The 7,518-nt window shown below is 29.4% G+C and overlaps 1 long non-coding RNA gene across 1 annotated transcript; it reads left to right on the forward strand.

Annotated features, from left to right (window-relative positions):
- The first annotated feature begins 5,058 nt into the window (after positions 1-5,058).
- On the forward strand, positions 5,059-7,075 carry LOC125497496 (uncharacterized). The gene is made up of 2 exons (XR_007274314.2): positions 5,059-6,018; positions 6,807-7,075. It is a non-coding gene; the product is annotated as an uncharacterized LOC125497496 (long non-coding RNA).
- The last annotated feature ends 443 nt before the right edge of the window (positions 7,076-7,518 follow it).

Consider the following 7,518-nt stretch of genomic DNA (forward strand, 5'->3'; position numbering starts at 1 on the left):
ATGATATTCTAAACCACTGACAAAGAATCTCAAACACACTCAAACCACTCCTGGAATTAAGTTGTTTAAATACTAATAAGATTAACACTTCTAAAAATAAGATTAAAGGTCGAAATTAAGATTCTTAAAACAATAATAAACTTAACACAATTTTATGTAAATTCACTCTAATTGCCTGTCTCTTAATGCACTAGACTTGTATTATTTATAGTAGAAGAAGCAAGAAAACCTTGCTCTCTAAGCCATTCATAAGCCACGATTTACCACTAGTAAATTAGGAAAGTATTCTCCTTTAACTGTACCCTAGAATCTAGCTAAATTTAAGAAAACAAATAACTTATGGAAAGTTATGCAATACTTCACTTAATAAAAACTGAATCACATGACACTCATGAATACGCCTTGCACGCCACTCATCCCACAAGTTTAGTAAATTTCCTAAAATACAACCATGATAACTTAGACTCCTAATAAACTAAAATCAGTTATAATTTTCATACTTTAGTAAAACTAAAAACAACTCAGCTAAATAACTAATATTTTAACTAGTGATGACACTTAATTACAATGCAAATCTTCTTCAATCCAATCAACGTAATCATCCATATTAATTGAACGATCATCAAATCCAACACTAAAACACTACTTACAGCTTTGAATTGCAAAATGGTCTAAATTCAATAAATAAATAGATCAAATAATATAATGAACTTGAGTTGCCTTGTTGCATCTGTGTAATTCTTAATTTGAATGCTCAACTAGGATATTTAAACATTCAAGAGAAAAGCCAACTTTGAACAAGAACAAAAGGAATTCGAAAAATAGTAACAAGGATATTTCTTAATGAATGATAATTCTTGAAACACTCACAAAGAATCTCAAACACACTCAAACCACTCCTGGAATTAAGTTGTTTAAATACTAATAAGATTAACACTTTTGAAAATCTGATTAATGGTTGTAATTAAGATTCTTGAAACAATCATAAACTTAACACAATTTTATGTAAATTCACTCTAATTGTCTATCTTAATGAGCTAGACTTTATTTTTTATAGTAGAAGAAGTAAGAAAACCTTGCTCTACAAGACAGTCGTAAGCCACGATTTACCACTAGTAAATTAGGAAAGTATTCTCCCTTAACTGTAGCGTAGAATCTAGCTAAATTTAAGAAAATAATAACTTATGGAAAGTTATGAAATACTTTACTTAATAACAACTGAATCACACGACACTCAAGGATACGCCTTGCACGCCACTCATCCCACAAGTTTAAGGTAACTTTCCTAAAATACAACCATGATACCTTAGACTCCTAATAAACTAAAATCAGTTATAATTTACAGATTTTAGTAAAACTAAAAACAACTCAGCTAAATAAATAATATTTTAACTAGCGATGCACTTAATTAGAATGCAAATCTTCTTCAATCCAATCAACGAAATAATCCATATTAATTGAAGGATCAGCAAATCCAACACTAAAAGACTACTTACAGGCTACAACTTTGAATTGCAAAATGGTCTAAATTCAATAAATAAATAGATCAAAAAATATAATGCATTTGAGTTGCCTTGTTGCATCTGTGTAATTCTTAATTTGAATGCTCAACTAGGATATTTAAACATTCAAGAGAAACGCCAACTTCGAACCTGAACAAAAGGAATTCGAAAAATAGTAACAAGGATATTTCTTAATCTATGATAATTCCTAAAACACTCACAAAGAATCTCAAACACACTCAAACTACTCCTGGAATAGATTTGATTAAATACTAATAAGATTAACCCTTCTAAAAATCTGATTAATGGCGAAATTAAGATTCGTGAAACAATCATAAACTTAACACAATTTTATGTAAATTCACTCAAATTGTTTGTCTCTTAATGACGTTTGAGTTGTATTATTTATAGTAGAAGAAGCAAGAAAACCTTGCTCTCCAAGACAGTCATATGCCACGATTTACAACTAGTAAATTAGGAAAGCATTCTCCCTTAACTATAGCCTAGAATCTAGGTAAATTTAAGAAAACCATAAATTATGGAAAGTTATGCAATACTTTACTTAATAACAACTGAATCATACGACACTCAAGGATACGCCTTGCACGCCACTCATCCCATAAGTTTAAGGTAACTTTCCTAAAATACAACCATGATAACTTAAGCTCCTAATAAACTAAAATCAGTTATAATTTTCAGACTTTAGTAAAACTAAAAACAACTTAGCTAAATAAATAATATTTTAACTAGCGATGACACTTAATTAGTATGCAAATCTTCGTCGATCCAATCAACGTAATCATCCATATTAATTGAAGGATAACCAAATCCAACAATAAAACACGACTTACAGGCTACAACTTTGAATTGCAAAATGGTCTAAATTCAATAAATAAATAGATCAAAAAATATAATGAACTTGAGTTGCCTTGTTGCATCTATGTAATTCTTAATTTGAATGCTCAACTAGGATATTTAAACATTCAAGAGAAACGCCAACTTTTAACATGAACAAAAGGAATTCGAAAAATAGTAACAAGGATATTTCTTAATGAATAATAATTCCTGAAACACTCACAAAGAATCTCAAACACACTCAAACCACTCCTGGAATTAAGTTGTTTAAATACTAATAAGATTAACACTTTTAAAAATCTGATTAATGGTTGAAATTAAGATTCTTGAAACAATCATAAACTTAACACAATTTTATGTAAATTCACTCTAATTGTCTATCTCTTAATGACGCTAGACTTTTACTTTTTATAGTAGAAGAAGTAAGGAAACCTTGCTCTACAAGACAGTCGTAAGCCACGTTTTACCACTAGTAAATTAGGAAAGTATTCTCCCTTAACTGTAGCGTAGAATCTAGCTAAATTTAAGAAAACAATAACTTATGGAAAGTTATGAAATACTTTACTTAATAACAACTGAATCACACGACACTCAAGGATACGCCTTGCACGCCACTCATCCCACAAGTTTAAGGTAACTTTCCTATAATACAACCATGATAACTTAGACTCCTAATAAACTAAAATCAGTTATAATTTACAGATTTTTGTAAAACTAAAAACAACTCAGCTAAATAAATAATATTTTAACTAGCGATGCACTTAATTAAAATGCAAATCTTCTTCAATCCAATCAACGAAATAATCCATATTAATTGAAGGATGAGCAAATCCAACACTAAAAGACTACTTACAGGCTACAACTTTGAATTGCAAAATGGTCTAAATTCAATAAATAAATAGATCAAAAAATATAATGAACTTGAGTTGCCTTGTTGCATCAGTGTAATTCTTAATTTGAATGCTCAACTAGGATATTTAAACATTCAAGTGAAAAGCCAACTTTGAACCTGAACAAAAGGAATTCGAAAAATAGTAAGGATATTTCTTAATGTATGATAATTCCTAAAACACTCACAAAGAATCTCAAACACACTTAAACTACTCCTGGAATAGATTTGATTAAATACTAATAAGATTAACACTTCTAAAAATCTGATTAATGGCGAAATTAAGATTCTTGAAACAATCATAAACTTAACACAATTTTATGTAAATTCACTCAAATTGTTTGTCTCTTAATGACGTTTGAGTTGTATTATTTATAGTAGAAGAAGCAAGAAAACCTTGCTCTCCAAGACGGTCATAAGCCACGATTTACCACTAGTAAATTAGGAAAGTATTCTCCCTTAACTATAGCCTAGAATCTAGGTAAATTTAAGAAAACCATAAATTATGGAAAGTTATGCAATACTTTACTTAATAACAACTGAATCATACGACACTCAAGGATACGCCTTGCACGCCACTCATCCCATAAGTTTAAGGTAACTTTCCTAAAATACAACCATGATAACTTAAGCTCCTAATAAACTAAAATCAGTTATAATTTTCAGACTTTAGTAAAACTAAAAACAACTTAGCTAAATAAATAATATTTTAACTAGCGATGACACTTAATTAGTATGCAAATCTTCGTCGATCCAATCAACGTAATCATCCATATTAATTGAAGGATCACCAAATCCAACACTAAAACACTACTTACAGGCTACAACTTTGAATTGCAAAATGGTCTAAATTCAATAAATAAATAGATCAAAAAATATAATGAACTTGAGTTGCCTTGTTGCATCTGTGTAATTCTTAATTTGAATGCTCAACTAGGATATTTAAACATTCAAGAGAAACGCCAACTTTGAACATGAACAAAAGGAATTCGAAAAATAGTAACAAGGATATTTCTTAATGAATAATAATTCCTGAAACACTCACAAAGAATCTCAAACACACTCAAACCACTCCTGGAATTAAGTTGTTTAAATACTAATAAGATTAACACTTTTAAAATCTGATTAATGGTTGAAATTAAGATTCTTGAAACAATCATAAACTTAACACAATTTTATGTAAATTCACTCTAATTGTCTGTCTCTTAATGACGTTTGAGTGGTATTATTTATAGTAGAAGAAACAAGAAAACGTTGCTCTCCAAGACTATAGCCTAGAATCTAGCTAAATTTAAGAAAACTATAAATTATGGAAAGTTATGTGTAACACCCCAGTTTTTGGGAATATAATTAATATTTATTCTACTGAAAATAAATTATTTCTTTTAATTATTTCATATTTAATATTTTTATGTAGGAATTATTTAAAAATATATATATATATATATGTATATATGTATATATATATATATATATGTATATATGTATTATATGATTATATATATATATATATATTATATATATGTATATATATAATATATATATATATATGTTATATATATATGTATATATATATATATAATATATATTATATTATATATATATATATATATTATATAGAATATATAGATATATATGTATATATATATATATATATATATATGTATATATATATAAATGTTTATGAATGTAGTGGGTTAAGTTTAGTGAAGAGTTTAAGTATTATAAAGAAAGGTTATATATCTATATAGTTATTTGGAAAAAGGAAAGGAGTAGTATTCATGTAAAAAAAAAAAAAAGAAAGGAGGAAATAAAAGAATAGAAAAGAAAAGAAAAGAAAAGAAAACAAGCAAAACTTACGTTTAACATTACTCACATCTTCATCCTCTCCACATCTTCATCCTCTCCATCAAACTCTCACAATCTTCATCTCAACACTACCACCTTCAACATCTCTATCTTTTCGGCGCCTCAACTACAACACAACAATCTATATCTAGCGGCAAGCGGCACGTGAGGAATAGGTTCAACAAAAAAAAAAGTCGGATTTCGGTGCGTTTGAGGTTTGGGGTGCGTTTTAAGGGTCGATTTCACAAGTTTTCTCACCATTAATCTTCCATAGTAGTGGGTAAGTTAAGTTCTTAATTTAATTTTAGTTTTCTCAAAGTTTATGAAGTTAGGGTTTTTATAATTGAAATTGAATTGGGGGTTTTTGATTGTGAATATTGGGTGTAGTTTGATTTAGTGAGATTGTTTCATGATATTAATGAGTTTATGAACAAGACTTGAAATTCGTAGAAATCACAGGTCAGTTTCGTATTTCATGTTTTTCAACAGTTTCCGGGCGTTTTTCGCAAAAATACTATTTCACAAAAGTTGTTTATATCGAAATTCTACTCAAGTTAGGCTCAAGAAACGCTTGATTCAGAGTTCGAATGAGGAAGTTATGCCATTTTAATTTTCTGCTGAAATTAATAAATCTAGTTTCGAGTGTTTTATGTTTGAATGTTTTTCCTAATGGATTTTAAGTATCTAAATATATATTATGAAGTTTAGATGTTGTTTTATATAAACTAAGAGAGTTTTTAGTATTGTTAGTATGAGTTAGTTGTCATTTGAAGTGAGGCTCATAATTTTAAGCAAAGCTCATTAACTAGTTAAGCCAAGTCTATTATTACTTAATGAGTACATATATGTTTATATTGTAGATTCCGGTTTCATTGAGGAGCCGTATTGACTGCTTGACATAGTTGATTTGCTGTATTTTAAAAGGTAAGATTTCTTACTAAAACTTTTGTAGTTAGAGAATAGTTTTGAAGAGGTATGTATCTCATTTTGTTGGAAGTGGTTTAAAAAGGAGGATGTTCCTCCATTATTAGAAAGTTTTGTTGGTAAGGGTGATGTTCCTCCAAAGATAAAGATGTTGGTTTTCGAACCACAAATCGAAAGGTAAAGGAAAGTTTATGGAAAGAGTATATTAAATAGTTTTGTGTTTTTAAAATTGTGGGGATTGTCTGTGTGGTATCTCAAAGAATGGAACTTTGTCGGGTTTGGCTCGATCTTATAGAATAGTTTGTGGTGGTACGTTGATCAGTACCTCGGACTCTGATCTTCTGCTACGGTTTGGCCGTTTGTAGGGTGTGCACACTAGCGATCTTTGTCTTAGTTTTATCCGGAGGGCCTAGCTAGCCCAATGGAAATAAAAGTTGTTCCATTCTCTAGATTTATAACTTTGAGACTTTTAATATATGTTGTGAAAGAAAAAGGAAAGAAAGAATTTGGGTTCAAAAGGAAGAGGAAAGAAAAAGGAAAGAAAGAATTTGGTTTCAAAAGGAAAAGGAAAAAAGATTTGTTTCAAAAAGAAAAAGAAAGAATGACGTTTTGGAAAGAAATACAAAGAAAGGAAAACGGGTTTTATAAAGTTGTATTTAGTATTATGTTTTGAAAGTAAATGATTTGTAGGATATGTTTGTTATATCCTACCTGCATATATGATTGGCTTCTTAGTATGAAATCTTGCTCAGCTAGTTTGGCTGATATTACATGCCTGATATATGCAGGTACATGAAGATTTGCAAGTGGGGTGTGGGCTGAGAGCAACGTTCCACTAGCTTAGTTGAAATATAATAGTTTTATTTCCGCTGCACTATATATATATACCATCATTTTGGAACTTAAGGTTGTAAATATTAATTTACTTAAACCTTTACACGTTTGGATTGTAATAGTTTAATTTAGTTGTTGCTTTAACATTAATTCAGTTAGGTAGTTATCCTTAACGGTTGTTCCTGTAATAACCGTGGAATAACACTTTTGGATTTCGGGTACTTATGCATGGATGTATTGATTTTTGAGCTGGAGAACTAGGTTTGTTGGATTATTCAGACAGGTTTATAATTTGGACGCGAGTCCTAAATTGAATTTTAGGCAGTCCCTATTTCAGACGGAGCTCTGCCGAATTTTCTGTAGAATTTTGATATTATTTAATTTAATTAGCAACTCGAAATTCAGGGGTATTATATTATGCAATACTTTACTTAATAACAACTGAATCATACGACACTCAAGGATACGCCTTGCACGCCACTCATCCCATAAGTTTAAGGTAACTTTCCTAAAATACAACCATGATAACTTAGAATCCTAATAAACCAAAATCATTTATATTTTTCAGACTTTAGTAAAACTAAAAAAAAACTCAGCTAAATAAGCGATGACACTTAATTACAATGCAAATCTTCTTCAATCCAATCCATGAAATCATCCATATTA

Source organism: Beta vulgaris, chromosome 5 (genome assembly GCF_026745355.1).
Source record: "Beta vulgaris subsp. vulgaris cultivar EL10 chromosome 5, EL10.2, whole genome shotgun sequence".
NCBI lineage: Eukaryota > Viridiplantae > Streptophyta > Magnoliopsida > Caryophyllales > Amaranthaceae > Beta > Beta vulgaris.